General features: G+C 48.5%; 1 long non-coding RNA gene across 1 annotated transcript; it reads right to left on the minus strand.

Annotated features, from left to right (window-relative positions):
• Positions 1 to 46: 46 nt before the first annotated feature.
• On the minus strand, positions 47 to 8,918 carry LOC122933947. The gene is made up of 3 exons (XR_006388611.1): positions 8,904 to 8,918; positions 8,697 to 8,820; positions 47 to 102 (listed from the first exon to the last, which is right to left on the minus strand). It is a non-coding gene; the product is annotated as an uncharacterized LOC122933947 (long non-coding RNA).
• Between the last annotated feature and the right edge of the window lie 8,165 nt (positions 8,919 to 17,083).

The raw sequence follows: 17,083 nt of genomic DNA on the forward strand, positions 1-17,083 counted from the left end.
CTCCATCTACCTGATGGTTCTCTGGGAGCTTCTCCTCTGGACAGTCCTGGGAATATAGAGGACCGGGACATCTCTCGGGGGGATTTCTCCACTTGGATCCATCTGTGGAGACACAAACACACACTGACTGAATACATGGTCTATAGATCAGACTCTTTTCTCAGCTCCTTCACTTCTAGGTTTAGTGATCAGGGTCTAAATAACAATGTTCTGCTCCTCAACAACTTTCTACCAAACCCACATAGAAATCCCAGGCCTGGAGCTGCTGTTCCATCCAGAGACTCAGCTTTCACTCCTTCCTCAGGGTAATTCATTCTCTGCAGATGGAAGAGATTCGGAGACTGATGATTTTAGATGGTTCTCTGGTGGAGGAAGCCTAGATCCAAGCACCTTATGGGGGAATTACAAGAGAGGGAACCAAACAAAGATTCTGATCTTATATCAGCCAGATGAAGTAAGCAGAAGAACTACTCCCTGTGTCCTCTCCACCAGGGGTGGACACCACCGAGTTGATGTAGAACGCTCTATATGTATACAACCCCAGGTTTCCTTTCCTGGAAAGACAAATAGCTTTCTCCTAACGAGCTGAGGTGGTGAATGGGGGAAAGATAGATGACTAGCTGATTACATTTACCAGTGACGGTTTGCTGTGAGCCCAGGACGGTGGCATGAGAGAAGGTGGCCATGCTGGACTGGAATCTTCCTGCCCTGCACCACACATTTCTGACGCTAGCATCTGGTAGTACACTAGTAGTATGCCATAAATGTGAGACATTAAGATGGGCTCAGGCGAAGAAGGCCTGATAAGCCACAATCCATGGATCACCAATGAAAGAAACAGGTCAGCACTTCACCTTGTATTGCACGCTGCACGGGAGAGGAGCAACCTCCAATGTGTAACTGGTAAAGAATCCCAGCTGCTGTGTCTTTGTGAATAAGCTTCTTTTTTATTTTTCCATGAAAGTAAAGAGTCCTACAACCAGGACGCATTTCGGCATGCAAGCCTTTCTCAACAGGTACATCCAAAAAGAAAAATCAAGTCATATATAGCATATAGTACCGCCCCTCAGTGACGTCTCCACCCATTCTAGTCGGTGGTATTCAATCAGTAATCAATCAACTAATTAAGCAAAGTAAAACAAAGTAACATTTGGCAGAGATTGTTTTCTACCTCATTGAAGAATCTAAATGTCCTTTTCATCATAAGGCTGAGGTCTAAAGGGAATACATAAGAAGTATATTAAACATTTATATTGACATGTTTATCTATTTACAAAAATCCTACAAATGTGTGACCTCATAGTCCCTATTTAGACCCCTTGGGTGCAGTTTATCAAGAGTATGTATCCAAAAGGCCTCTCTTCTAAGGAGAAGCCTTTTGACATCACCTCCTCTTCTAGGTCTCTTCACCTGTTCCAGCACCTGAAACCCCAACTGTGCAATAGTATGTTTACATTTTTCAAAATGACGTGGGACCGGTAACATGAGCTTTTTTGTCCTAACGTCGGATTTATGCTTACTGATCCGATCCCTCACTGCCTGCATTGTCTCACCCACATATAACAGGCCACAAGGGCATTTAATAAGATATACAGGTCCTTCTAAAAAAATTAGCATATTGTGATAAAGTTCATTATTTTCTGTAATGTGCTGATAAACATTAGACTTTCATATATTTTAGATTCATTACACACAACTGAAGTAGTTCAAGCCTTTTATTGTTTTAATATCGATGATTTTGGCCACAGCTCATGAAAACCCAAAATTCCTATCTCAAAATATTAGCATATCATGAAAAGGTTCTCTAAACGAGCTATTAACCTAATCATCTGAATCAACTAATTAACTCTAAACACCTGCAAAAAAGATTCCTGAGGCTTTTACAAACTCCCAGCCTGGTTCATTACTCCAAACGGCAATCATGGGTAAGACTGCCGATCTGACTGCTGTCCAGAAGGCCATCATTGACACCCTCAAGCAAGAGGGTAAGACACAGAAAGACATGTCTGAAGGAATAGGCTGTTCCCAGAGCGCGGTATCAAGGCCCCTCAGTGGGAAGTCTGTGGGAAGGAAAAAGTGTGGCAGAAAACCCTGCACAACGAGAAGAGGTGACCGGACCCTGAGGAAGATTGTGGAGAAGGACCGATTCCAGACCTTGGGGGACCTGCGGAAGCAGTGGACTGAGTCTGGAGTAGAAACATCCAGAGCCCCCGTGTACAGGCGTGTGCAGGAAATGGGCTACAGGGGCCGCATTCCCCAGAAACAGCGGCAGAAGCGCCTGACCTGGGCTACAGAGAAGCAGCACTGGACTGTTGCATGTCATTCGGAAATCAAGGTGCCAGAGTCTGGAGGAAGACTGGGGAGAGGGAAATGCCAACATGCCTGAAGTCCAGTGTCCAGTCCCCACAGTCAGTGATGGTCTGGGGCGCCATGTCAGCTGCTGGTGTTGGTCCACTGTGTTTTATCAAGGGCAGGGTCACTGCAGCCGCTATCAGGAGATTTTGGAGCACTTCATGCTTCCATCTGCTGAAAAGCTTTATGGAGATGAAGATGTCATTTTTCAGCACGACCCGGCACCTGCTCACAGCGCCAACACCACTGGTAAATGGTTTACTGACCATGGTATTACTGGGCTCAATTGGCCTGCCAACTCTCCTGACCTGAACCCCATAGAGAATCTGCGGGATATTGGGAAGAGAAAGTTGAGAGACGCAAGACCCAACACTCTGGATGAGCTTAAGGCCGCTATCGAAGCATCCTGGGCCTCCATAACACCTCAGCAGTGCCACAGGCTGATTGCCTCCATGCCACGCCGCATTGAAGCCTCCTGGGCCTCCATAACACCTCAGCAATGTCACAGGCTGATGCCTCCATGCCACGCCACATTGCAGCATCCTGGGCCTCCATAACACCTCAGCAGTGCCACAGGCTGATTGCCTCCATGCCCCGCCGCATTGAAGCCTCCTGGGCCTCCATAACACCTCAGCAGTGCCACAGGCTGATTGCCTCCATGCCACGCCGCATTGAAGCCTCTTGGGCCTCCATAACACCTCAGCAGTGCCACAGGCTGATTGCCTCCATGCCACGCCGCATTGAAGCCTCTTGGGCCTCCATAACACCTCAGCAGTGCCACAGGCTGATTGCCTTCATGCCACGCCGCTATCGAAGCATCCTGGGCCTCCATAACACCTCAGCAGTGCCACAGGCTGATTGCCTCCATGCCACGCCGCATTGAAGCATCCTGGGCCTCCATAACACCTCAGCAGTGCCACAGGCTGATTGCCTCCATGCCACGCCGCATTGAAGCATCCTGGGCCTCCATAACACCTCAGCAGTGCCACAGGCTGATTGCCTCCATGCCACGCCGCATTGAAGCCTCCTGGGCCTCCATAACACCTCAGCAATGTCACAGGCTGATGCCTCCATGCCACGCCGCATTGAAGCCTCCTGGGCCTCCATAACACCACAGCAGTGCCACAGGCTGATTGCCTCCATGCCACGCCGCATCGAAGCCTCCTGGGCCTCCATAACACCTCAGCAGTGCCACAGGCTGATGGCCTCCATGCCACGCCGCATTGAAGCCTCCTGGGCCTCCATAACACCTCAGCAGTGCCACAGGCTGATTGCCTCCATGCCACGCCGCATTGAAGCATCCTGGGCCTCCAGAACACCTCAGCAGTGCCACAGGCTGATTGCCTCCATGCCACGCCGCATTGAAGCATCCTGGGCCTCCAAAACACCTCAGCAGTGCCACAGGCTGATTGCCTCCATGCCACGCCGCATTGAAGCCTCCTGGGCCTCCATAACACCTCAGCAGTGCCACAGGCTGATTGCCTCCATGCCACGCCGCATTGCAGCCTCCTGGGCCTCCATAACCCCTCAGCAGTGCCACAGGCTGATTGCCTCCATGCCACATTGAAGCCTCCTGGGCCTCCATAACACCTCAGCAGTGCCACAGGCTGATTGCCTCCATGCCACGCCGCATTAAAGCCTCCTGGGCCTCCATAACACCTCAGCAGTGCCACAGGCTGATTGCCTCCATGCCACGCCGCATTGAAGCCTCCTAGGCCTCCATAACACCTCAGCAGTGCCACAGGCTGATTGCCTCCATGCCACGCCGCATTGAAGCATCCTGGGCCTCCATAACACCTCAGCAGTGCCACAGGCTGATTGCCTCCATGCCACGCCGCATTGAAGCCTCCTGGGCCTCCATAACACCTCAGCAGTGCCACAGGCTGATTGCCTCCATGCCACGCCGCATTGAAGCAGTCATTTCTGCAAAAGGATTCCCGACCAAGTATTGAGGGCAGAACTGAACATAATTATTTGAAGGTTGACTTTTTTTTGTATTAAAAACACTTTTCTTTTATTGGTCGGATGAAATATGCAAATTTTTTTAGATAGGAATTTGGGGTTTTCATGAGCTGTGGCCAAAATCATCAATATTACAACAATAAAAGGCTTGAACTGCTTCAGTTGTGTGTAATGAATCTAAAATATATGAAAGTCTAATGTTTATCAGCACATTACAGAAAATAATGAACTTTATCACAATATGCTGATTATTTTAGAAGGACCTGTATTACATTTGATGAGTCGCAAGTAAAAAATCCTTTTACTCCAAAGCTTTTGCCAGTACGTGGATGATGAAACGAGGGGCCTTTAATTACATGGGAGCACGGTAGACAATGCAGGCAGGGGGATGCACACATGCGTGGCGTGGATATAGCTTTACTGCTACCCAAATCCGCATGTACTATTTTATCACGGTAATTGGGATTCCTTTTGTTGCAGATGAGGGGAGGATGTTTAAATTCATCAACCTGCGGATATGATTTATTCACCAAATGCCAGTGTTTCCTGACTGTATTGTCAGTGCCCACATTAAATGGATGAAATTTGTGGATTAGTGCAATTCTGGACGTCTCGACACCATCTTTTAAGGCCCTTTCACCTTCTATCCCTTCTCTGGCTTCTTTCAGAATAGTCAGTGGATAACCACGTTCCTGAAATCTCTCTGTCATTCTTATATTTTGTGTGACTGGATCTGAGACTATTCGTTTGACTCTTTGATATTGGGATCTGGGGATCGCTTTCTTTAGGGACACGGGTGGGCACTTTTAAAATGGAGTATGCTATTTCTATCAGTGTCCTTGCGATGAATATCTGTGGATAAGTGACCACCAGGGTCCTTAATGACCCTGGTGTCCAGGAAACTCACCATGTTGGTGTCACAAGTGACAGTAAACCGTAAACCGTCAACAGCAGTATTGAGATGATTCATGAAACCAGATAGGGTCTCGCGGGTCCCCGCCCATATGCAGAAAATGGCGTCGACAAACCTTTTCCAAATGATAGCATTTTTGCGAAATAATTCATTATTGTATACATTATTTTCTTCAAATGTCGACATAAATATGTCTGCATAGGGCGGGGCCACGTTCGACCCCATCACGGTGCCACGTTCGACCCCATCGCGGTGCCACGTTCGACCCCATCGCGGTGCCACGTTCGACCCCATCGCGGTGCCACGTTCGACCCCATCGCGGTGCCACGTTCGACCCCATCGCGGTGCCACGTTCGACCCCATCGCGGTGCCACATTCGACCCCATCGCGGTGCCACATTCGACCCCATCGCGGTGCCACATTCGACCCCATCGCGGTGCCACATTCGACCCCATCGCGGTGCCACATTCGACCCCATCGCGGTGCCACATTCGACCCCATCGCGGTGCCACATTCGACCCCATCGCGGTGCCACATTCGACCCCATCGCGGTGCCACATTCGACCCCATCGCGGTGCCACATTCGACCCCATCGCGGTGCCACGCCTCTGGAGGTAAAATGTATCCATGAATAAGAAATAATTTTCATACAGGACAAGATGTAATAACTCAAGAAAAAACTCTTGCTCTAATATCGTATAATTGTTCCCACTCCGTATGGTTGAAGCAGCTTGTATACCCTCCTGATGACCAATGGAGGTATACAAACTCACGACATCAATGGTCACCAGGAGGCTCTCTGGGGGAACTGGACCCAAATCAGCAATGATCTTAAGAAAATGTGGTGTATCCCATAGGAAGGATTTTGTGGATTTTGCCTCCACCTCCACGCGGACGCCTCTCCGGAAAAAAGGACGGGTATCGCGAGAGCCTACTGACTCGCTGCTGGAACTTGAACTTTGAGAACCATATCTCGCGGGTTTTCGATATCCGGACTGCAATCTCAAGCCGGTGTCTTGCCATCTATAGACTCGGTTAATGTAAGAGACCTAGAAGAGGAGGTGATGTCAAAAGGCTTCTCCTTAGTAGAGAGGCCTTTTGGATACATACCCTTGACACACTGCACCCAAGGGGTCTGAATAGGGACTATGAGGTCACACATTTGTAGGATTTTTGTAAATAGTTAAACATGTCAATATAAATGTTTAATATACTTCCTATGTATTCCCGTTAGACCTCAGCCTGATGATGAAAAGGACATTTAGATTCTTCAATGAGGTAGAAAACAATCTCTGCCGAATGTTACTTTGTTTTACTTTGCTTAATTAGTTGATTGATTACTGATTGAATACCACCCACTAGAAAGGGTGGAGACGTCACTAAGGGGCGGTACTATATGCTATATATGACTTGATTTTTCTTTTTGGATGTACCTGTTGAGAAAGGCTTGCATGCCGAAACGCGTCCTGGTTGTAGGACTCTTTACTTTCATGGAAAAATAAAAAAGAAGCTTATTCACAAAGACACAGCAGCTGGGATTCTTTACCTGTTACACAATCCATGGATCAGACCTGCTTCCCACGGATTGAGATCTGGGTATCTGGAGACTGCACAGAGGGCAGTGCCAATAGGGTGCACCACCGCCATGAAGAAAACTGTGCCCATGACATATTGTGGAGCCTCCGCAGCTAGAACACTCCGGGCCGTACATCTACTGCTAGAAGACACATGTCCGCTCTGACAGGACCACAGACTGGAGGAGGAGAGAGAAGAGCCCAGTGATCCCACCTTCTCCTCCAGTCACACATAGCACCTCGTGTCTTCTCTGCTTGTGGAGTGACTAGAGGGAGGAGAAGTACTGGAAAGTGACTATGGAATAAGGATGTGTTCACACCACGTCTGAGCCAGGGCTGCAGTAAACGATTATTTTAGAAATCAAGTATTCTATCGATTATTTTTTACGATTAATGGAGTACTCTAATAGGAAAAAATTCATTAATAGACTGTTTTCTTTTATAAAAACCTCATCAGACCCCAACACCCTTCGGTCCCCCCAGTGTGATCAGCCCAAGTGCTTCAGTTCCCCCCAGAGCCGTCAGCTCTCCCCCCAGAGCCGTCAGCTCTCCCCCCAGAGCCGTCAGCTCTCCCCCACCCCCAGAGCCGTCAGCTCTCCCCCTACCCCCAGAGCCGTCAGCTCTCCCCCCACCCCCAGAGCCGTCAGCTCTCCCCCGTCCCCCAGAGCCGTCAGCTCTCCCCCGTCCCCCAGAGCCGTCAGCTCTCCCCCGTCCCCAGAGCCGTCAGCTCTCCCCCACCCCCAGAGCCGTCAGCTCTCCCCCCACCCCCAGAGCCATCAGCTCTCCCCCCACCCCCAGAGCCATCAGCTCTCCCCCCACCCCCAGAGCCATCAGCTCTCCCCCACCCCCAGAGCCATCAGCTCTCCCCCCACCCCCAGAGCCATCAGCTCTCCCCCCACCCCCAGAGCCATCAGCTCTCCCCCCACCCCCAGAGCCATCAGCTCTCCCCCCACCCCCAGAGCCATCAGCTCTCCCCCCACCCCCAGAGCCATCAGCTCTCCCCCCACCCCCAGAGCCATCAGCTCTCCCCCCACCCCCAGAGCCATCAGCTCTCCCCCGTCCCCCAGAGCCGTCAGCTCTCCCCCCACCCCCAGAGCCATCAGCTCTCCCCCCACCCCCAGAGCCATCAGCTCTCCCCCCACCTCCAGAGCCATCAGCTCTCCCCCCACCCCCAGAGCCATCAGCTATCCCCCACTGCTCCTCTTGACACCCATAGTGCACAGCGTCATTGGTAGTCGCACCAACTTACCTTTCCAGCAGGGGCGCCGCCGACACTCCATCGCGCTGCTCTGCCATGATCAGGTCAGGAGGACAGTGCAGCGCGGGACCATGGATGTGCTGTGGAGTGTCTGGAGGCCCCCTGCTGGAAAGGTGAGTATTGCGGGCCAGTGGGAGACCACGGAGCGGGAGTGAACGTGACACAAATGAATCTTCGATGCAAAAAATTTGCATCAAGGATTTTTTTGTGTTGAATTACTCGATTCAATCGAGTAATTGTTTCAGCCCTAGTCTGAGCCTTCCATCAGAGGTAGATATCAGGAGGGTTTCCTAACGTAGGTCTCTAATAGAAGGAGGTGACGTCTCCCCTGTACAGTCCTATCATTCTATATAGTCACACAGGGGCAGACGTCACCCATAAGCCCCATGTATACGGCACGGCGCAGGTTTTCCTGCAGGATCCTCTGTATAGAATAGTGTCATCTACTGTACCGGCCGATGGAGGCCAAGAGGACACTATATATGTCAGGGGGATGGAGCCTATGGAGAAGTGTGATGTATATGGGAAATGTAGGCTCTAACGTGATGTGACCGGAGAAAAACATGTGGAGCTCCTACATTACATGTCATTACACGCGTGTACACACTGCACATGACCGGACTGAGTCTCTTCTTACCTGGTGATGTCAGAGGCCGGGGAGCCTCCATCATGGCCTCCTTGTACAGATCCTTGTGTCCTTCTATATACTCCCACTCCACCATGGAGAAATAGACCGCCACATCCTGACACCTTATAGGAACCTGACAACACAATGACACCGTCATCACCCAGACCCCTCCAGTGCTGTTACTGGAGAATTTCCCAGCATTCCCAGCAGTGTCACCTCTCCAGTCAGCAGCTCCATCATCTTGTGGGTGAGATCTAGGATCTTCTGCTCATGTATCAGGGGAGGAGGCTCTGTGATGGGGGTCCTGCTCCACCCTCCTGACCCATGGATGATGGGAGTCCCCCCCGAGGTCTTCTTCACTATGGTGTAATCCTGTGGATGGAGAGAGACACTTAGGGAAAGAAATTCCTTCCTGACTCCAGATCTACACTCAGAATCCCTCCCTGGATCATGGTCCCATCTCCAGTAATCTAGTCACTAGAAGCTGGAATATTATTACCCTCCAGACCTCCAGGCCCCTTCTGGACTCTTCTAGAGAATCCCCCATGACTCCTTCCTCTGGCAGAGAGCTCCATAGTCTCACTGCTCTTACAGTAAAGACTCCTCTTCTATGTTGGTGGAGAAACCTTCTTTCCTCTAGACATAGTGGAGGCCTCCTTGTTATTGTCCAGTATCATCTAGATGTCAGACTAGTGGTAGAAATCCTCCCTCCAGGCCACACTCCGGCCATCTCCTCCTCTGCTTCCTCTCCTCCTGGGTACAACCTGCCTACTTACCTTCTCATGGCTCCTACAACATGACTATTGGTCCCCATTATACATCACTGACCATACTGGTGGCTGATCTTCAGGTTCTCCGTCACTTGGAAGATCTGGAGGCCGTTCTCCAGGACCCTGGACTCTTCCTATCACTTTTTATGATGGATTCTCCTTCCCGATGTCTGACTTGTTACAGAATACAATAAAGAGGAGAGAAATCTAGAAAAGTTTACCTCTCCGCTCAGCAGGGAGATGATCTCCAAGGTGAAGTCTAATATTCTTCTGCTGATCTCCTTTCTGTCCATCCTTGGTGGTCATTCAGGAGAAGAGGAGAGACCTGGAGGCTTCTAGTACTGCAGGCGCCTTTATGAGGAGAGGAGAGGCTGGAAATCCTACAGAGACAAGAGCATTAGTGAGATCCAGAACCGCACTTACTGCTCCTGGAGAGACCCCGCTTCTCAGAGCCTCCAGCACTGATATTAAGTGACAACTGTGGAGGAAAAACTTCATGCATCAGGTGAGAATTTCCTCATTAGAAGAATAAAATGGAGACGTTTCCCCAGACAATGTAGACCTGACTCCTGACAAAGGAAGAAAATTTAAGATTACACTTACCGGTAATCACTTTTCCATAAGCCCATGACAGCACCCGGGTTTATTCCCACCCTGTATAGAATTAATGTGTAAAAAAATAAAAATAAATAAAAAATATATAATAAATTAAAATAAAATAAAAAATAATATACATATACGAAAAAAAAAAAAAAGGAGAAGAGTGTGGTCTAGGACAAGTTCTTGCGATTAACTGGTGGTCTCGGGGCCATGCTCCTCCTTATGAGCTCTCCACGAAAGTTCCTGTTTCCTGTCCTGGATGGAGGCGGTCTCTCAAGGGTGCTGTCATGGGCTTATGGAAAAGTGATTACCGGTAAGTGTAATCTTAAATTTCCCTTTCGCCCATGACAGCACCCTTGAGAGACGATTAGAATAGAAATCCCTTTATTTCTTAGGGTGGGACTACCGCCTGGAGGACTTTCCTACCGAAGGCTAGCTGTTCTCTATTGCCTAGGTCCAATCTATAGTGACGAAAGAAGGTGCCAGGCGACTGCCATGTGGCTGCTCTACAAATCTGCTAGCGATGGGAGAATCAAAGAATGCACTCAAAGCGGATACCTGTACTTTAAGAGTACTTGGCCTCAAAATTATTTTATTTTTTTCATGTCCAGCTTGCAGAAAATCTAAAATCCTACACATAGGTGGGGGATTTAAAGGATTCACCGGATCCTTGGTAAACTTCTGGAAGGTGTTCCAAATCCTGAGATAAATGAGGTGACATCCTTTCTGCAGGATAGTAAAGTGGAAACTACATTCTTGGAGAGTCCTCTACTTTCTAGGATTTCCCCCTCAAGAGCCATGCTGTTAGGTGTAACTGCTTCACACTCGGATGATTGACTGGTCCTTGGGATAGAAGATCTTGCCTCTCCGGGAGAATCCAAGGGTCCGTCAAGGATAGCTTCCTCAACCAGGTGAACCAGGTTCTTCTGGGCCAGAAAGGAGCAATTAAGATCACTGTCGTTCTTTCTTGTCTCAACTTCTGTAAGAATCTTGGAAGAAGTCTTAATGGAGGAAAGGCGTAGAGGAGCTGGTTCGGCCAGGGAAGGGAGAAGGCATCTATCCCTGTTGGTGAATCTCTCGCGCTGAGGGAAAAGAAAAGATGACACTTTCTGTTTTCTCTGGTGGCAAATAAGTCCAGATGAGGACGACCCCAAAGTCGAATTATTTGATCGAACACCATTTGGTTCAGACACCATTCCCCCTGGTCTAGTGTATTTCTGCTTAAGAAATCTGCCACCTTGTTTTCTGTACCTTTTAGATGTATTGCCATAAGGGACGGAACAGAAGGAATTATAAGGGAAAAGATATCCGTTGTTAACTGCATAAGATTTTCTGATCTGGTTCCTCCTTGTTTGTTCAGATAGGAGACAACTGTGGCGTTGTCCGAAAAAACCTTTATAGATTTTCCCTGTAGTAAAGGAAGAAACTCTTTTAAGGCGAAAAAGACCGCCCTCAGTTCCCTCATGTTTTGGGAGTCTAGACTCTGCTCTGTTTCCCAAACATCTTGTCTTAAGTACCCTTGGCAACAGGCCCCCCAACCGGAAGGACTTGCGTCGGTGGTAAGGGTAACAAAATTTTGTTGGATCCAAGGGAGCCCCTGGGACAGGTTTACAGGATTCAGCCACCAGTGAAGGGACTGGATCACTTGGGGGGGTGAGTGTGAAAGGTGTATCTAATGGGCGGAGGGAACCCTGCCACTCCTTCAGAATTTGCCACTGTAGGGGTCTGGAGTGAAGATGGCTCCAACTGACCGCTGGTATAGTGGAAGTCATTCTGCCCAAGACCGCCATTGCTTGTCTGATAGTAGGGTTCTCTGTCGATATCAGGGACTGAACCTGTTGTATTAATCTCTGAATCTTGTCTTGGGGTAGAATACAGAGTAGTTTCTTTGAGTCCAGCATCATCCCCAAAAAGACACAAATTTGGGAAGGTATTAAATGGGATTTTTCTCAGTTTATTTGCCAGCCGAGGTCTTCTAGGATCTGCACTACTTTTTTGAGGTGTACTTCTAGAATGGATTTTGACTCTGCTACCACCAGGAGATCGTCTAGGTAAGGAATCAGTAAAATGTCTTTCCCTTACATGAGCCATGACTTCTGCCATGACTTTCGTGAAAAGTCTGGGAGCTTGAGAAATCCCAAAGGGAAGGGCTGTATATTGTAGGTGCTGGATGTGACCTCCTATAGAAACCGCGACTCTGAGGAATTTTTGACAGTCTAGCCGAATAGGAATGTGGTAGTACGCATCTCTTACGTCTATCGTAGCCATGAAGCAGCCCCTGAAAAGATGTCTTACAACTGATTGGATCGACTCCATTCTGAATTTTTTGTAAGAGAGGAATTGATTTAAATCCTTTAGATTTATAATAGTTCTGAATGTTCCATCCGGTTTGGGGACCAGAAAAACCGCAATTAGACTTACCGGTAATTCCGTTTCCTTGAATCCACCATGACGGCCCACATTGAGATTGACCCTTGACCTCTGTAGGGGCAGGAACACATAGAGAGTTTAAGAACCCCCCACCCCTCCACCTCCTCAGTGCTTTACAATTACCCGAAAAGGTGGAACAAAAGTAAAAGGATATTGATCCATACCCTTAAACTCCTGCATGAATATGCAACATAAATTCCAAAATCTCTTTTTTTTTTTTTTTTTTTTTTTAGGGACGGGGAATAGTATGGGCCGTCATGGTGGATTCAAGGAAACGGAATTACCGGTAAGTCTAATTGCGGTTTTTCCATTTCATCCACCATGACGGCCCACATTGAGACATATCAGATAACTAAATGGGTGGGGATATCGCCTGTAGAACCTTCCGGCCGAAAAGAGCTTCATTTGCGTCCGGAAGATTAAGACGATAGTGTCTTACGAAAGTATTAGCACTAGACCAGGTTGCGGCTTTACAAATCTGGTCCAGCGAGACCCCTCCTTTCTCGGCCCAAGAGGAGGATGTGGCCCTAGTAGAATGGGCTTTAACATTACCAGGACAGGGTTTGTTCTGGATCTTGTAGCAACATTCAATAGTGGATTTGATCCATCTAGCTATGGAAGACCTGGCTAACTTCTTTCCTTTATTCTTCCCTGAAAACTGAATAAGGAGATTGTCATCCACCCTAAAATCTCTGGTAGAATCCAGGTAACGGATAACTATGTCCCTGACGTCCAGGAGATGTAACCTATCACTAGACCCTGCCTGATCGGACCTAGGGATAGAGGGTAGGAAGATCTCCTGCTCTAGATGGAAAGGAGAGACTACTTTGGGGAGAAAGCCTGGGTCGAGAGTTAAACGGATGTGATCCTTGTTGATTTGGAGGTAGGGCTCTCTACATGATAAAGCCTGGATCTCCCCGATGCGTCTGGCTGAGGTGATGGCGATCAGAAAGGCAGTCTTAAAGGAAAGGTGTTTTAACGAGATCTCCGATGAAGGTACAAATGGAGGTTTTGTTAAGCCCTCTAGTACGGTGTTAAGATCCCAGGTCGGAATTCTGGATCTCAGGGAGGGTCTCAACCTAGCAACCGCCCTGAAGAACCTCCTGATCCATCTGTGGTTGGCCAGGCTACAGTCATAAAAGGAGCTTAGGGCAGAAATTTGGACCTTCAAAGTACTAGGTCTAAGGCCTAACTCAAGGCCGCACTGTAGAAAGTCCAAAATTCTGTTGATGGGAGGAGAGGTGGTGTCTGGGCGCTCAACTCCTAACCAGGAACAGTATTTCTTCCAGATCTTGAGGTAGATGGAGGAGGTCACCTTTTTCCTACTTGCCCTCAGAGTACATATCACCTTTTCCGAAAGTCCTCTGCTTCTTAGAGTCTCGCTCTCAGGATCCAGGCTGACAGCCTGAACATGCCTGGGTCTGGGTGAAGAAGAGGGCCCTGGACCAGAATGTCCCTCTGGAAGGGAATCTCCCACGGATCCTCCAGCGATAACTGTCTTAGAGTGGAGAACCAACTTCTCTTTGGCCACAAAGGGGCTATCAGGATGAGAGTAGTCGGTTCCTCCAGAAGCTTCTGGACAATCCGAGGTAACAGTGGTATTGGGGGAAAGGCGTAGGCTAGTCTCCAATTCCAATGTATTGATAGAGCATCTATTGCCCATGGATTGTCTCCTGGGTTTAGGGAGCAGAAACAGTCTACCTGCGCATTTTTCCTGGTGGCGAATAGGTCTACCTCTGGACAGCCCCACCTTTCTGAGATCTTTTGGAAGATCTTCCTGTTCAGAGACCATTCTCCTGGGTCTACTGTCTCTCTGCTCAGAAAGTCTGCTACTGTGTTTTCGCAGCCCCTTAGGTGGATGGCGGACAGAGATAAAGTGTTTACTTCTGCCCAGGAGAAAATTCTTTTTGCTATCTCGCCAAGAGGCCGTGATCTTGTTCCCCCCTGGTGACGCAGATAGGCCACCGTTGTAGTGTTGTCTGACATTACTCTTAGATGTTGTCCTTTTAGAAGGCACTCTCCTTTTAATAAAGCTTCCAGGACTGCGTAAAGCTCTCGGAAGTTGGAAGATCTGTCTCTTATTTCGGCAGGCCAGGTACCCTGTAGAAGATGATCTCCTATCTTTGCTCCCCAGCCTCCGAGGCTTGCGTCCGTAATTACCTGAATGACGGGATGATTCCGCCACTGAAGGCCCCCTAGCAGCTTTCTTTTTACTTTCCACCAGTCCAAATCTGTTTTTACAGACTGAGGGATCCGAAAGACCCTGTCCAGGCTTAACTGTTTTCCGTCCCAGATAGTTAGGATCCAATTTTGGATTATTCTTGTGTGGCTTTGGCACCAAGCCACCGAGGGGATGCAGGCAGTTAGGCTTCCTAGGAGACTCATGGCCTTTCTGATGGAGCAGTTGCGAGCCTTCTGGAATGTTCTGACTTTCTCTATCAGGGCCGTAGCTTTGTCCTGAGGGAGGAAGGTCATCAGTCGAGACGAGTCTAATTCCACGCCCAGGAACTTTATTCTCGTGGACGGGGTTAGGGTGGATTTTTTTATATTTATAATCCATCCGAGGCTCCTTAAGAGTTCCGAGAATCTTTGGGTCGCCGAAAGGTTTTCGGATTTTGTTTTGCCCAGGATCAGAAAGTCGTCGAGATAAGGTATAATTGTGATTCCTTCTTGACGAAGGCAGGCCACCATCTCTACTACGATCTTTGTGAAGACCCTGGGGGCCGAGGAGATACCAAAAGGGAGGGCGACATATTGGAAGTGATGTATAGACCTGTCTGGTCCTCTTAGAGCGAACCTTAAATACTTTTGGGAAAGATGATGGATGGGGACGTGGTAGTAAGCGTCCTTCAGATCGATTGACGACATGAATGCCCCTTTTGGAATCAGAGGGATTGTGGATGGGATGGTCTCCATCCTGAACCTCCTGTATAAGATAGACCTGTTTAGGGGTTTTAAGTTTATTATCGTGCGAAAGGACTGATCTGGTTTTTTTACTAAAAAAAGACTGGAATAGAATCCTCTTCTTTCCTCCGGGATAGGAACCTTTCGTATTACCCCTAGCTCTAAGAGGTCTTGGACTCCCTGCCAGATTTTCGGGAGATCTGATCTGCTCTGAGATGTAATGCAGTATCTTTTTGGGGGGACTGATGTGAACTCTATCCTGTAGCCCTGGGAGATTATATTTAGCACCCAGGGATTTGAAGTTACCAGACTCCAGGAGGATAGAAAACCCATCAGTCGCCCCCCTACCCTGGCGTCATTGCTGCTTCGGTTGCCTATTCTGGGGATTGAGGATAAAGCCTCTTCCTCTCCCCCCTTTTGGATAACTCCATCGGCCAGACTTCCCTTTCCCCCTGTAGGATCTCTGCTGGGGCTGATACTGCCGAAAGGGCTTCTTTTTTGGTTCTTTGTCCTCTGGAAAACCCTTCTTCTTGTCTGCTGCGCCCTCTAGGATTTTATCCAGAGTGGGGCCGAAGACAAATTCCCCTGAAAAGGGGATAGAACAAAGCTTGGCCTTGGATGCCTTGTCTCCGGACCAGGCTTTCATCCATAAAGCCCGACGGGCAGCATTAGAAAGGGCAGCATCCTTGGCGGAAAATCTGATTGACTCTGCCGACGCATCGGCTAAAAATGCCGTGGCGGAGCGGAGAAGGGGGAGAGATTCCCTGATCTCTTCTCTTGGAGTCTTGTTCTTCAGATGTTCGTCTAGTTCTCCAAGCCATATATACATTGCTCTGGCAACGGATGTAGCGGAGATGTTAGTTTTTACCCCAAACATCGCCGCTTCCCAGGATTTCTTAAGAAGGCCATCTGCCTTTCTATCCATAGGATCACTTAGTTGAGAGGAATCCTCAAAGGGTAGGGCGGTCTTTTTTGCTACCTTGGATACTTGTAAATCGACCTTAGGCGTCTGGTTATATATTTTACTTTCAGACGGGTCAAAGCAGAGCCTATTCCTGAATTCTTTAGGAACGCCAAGTCTCTTCTCTGGATCTGACCATTCCTCTAATATCATTTCCTTTATATTTTCATTGATGGGGAAAACAATGGGAGACCTAGCTCTAAGGCCCCCAAACATCTCATCCTGAACCGTACGGGGTTTAGGAATATCTTCAATACCCATAGTGGACCTGACTGCTCGGAGCAGCTCTTCCATTTCTTTAGCGGAAAAGAAGTATCTTTTATCCTCCTCCAGAATCTCTCCGTCCGACAAGGGTTCCTCATTAGGAAATTGTCTGGACGAGGCAGAGGCCACTTCAACCTCTTCACCCTCAGAGGAAGAAATAACGGATATTTTGCGCTTCTTAGAAGGGATGGGGTCGCTGGCAGGAGTAGATAAGGAGGCTAAAGAGGACTTAATCTCGTCAGAAATAAAGGACTTCATCTCCGAGAGTATATCTGGTTGCTCCTCTTTCCAAATCTCCGAAGTGCAAGGTTTGCATAGTCGCTTTTTATAATTTTCGGGGAGACGCTTGGAACAAGCACAGCATTTTAAGGGCTTTGTTTTAGATTTTAATTCCTTGCTGCCCTGCAGAAGGAAGCAACCAGATAACCCAGCATCAGTAAATCAGGTTTACAAGAAACTGAAATATA

The sequence above is a fragment of the Bufo gargarizans genome, chromosome 4 (assembly GCF_014858855.1).
Source record: "Bufo gargarizans isolate SCDJY-AF-19 chromosome 4, ASM1485885v1, whole genome shotgun sequence".
Classification (NCBI taxonomy): domain Eukaryota; kingdom Metazoa; phylum Chordata; class Amphibia; order Anura; family Bufonidae; genus Bufo; species Bufo gargarizans.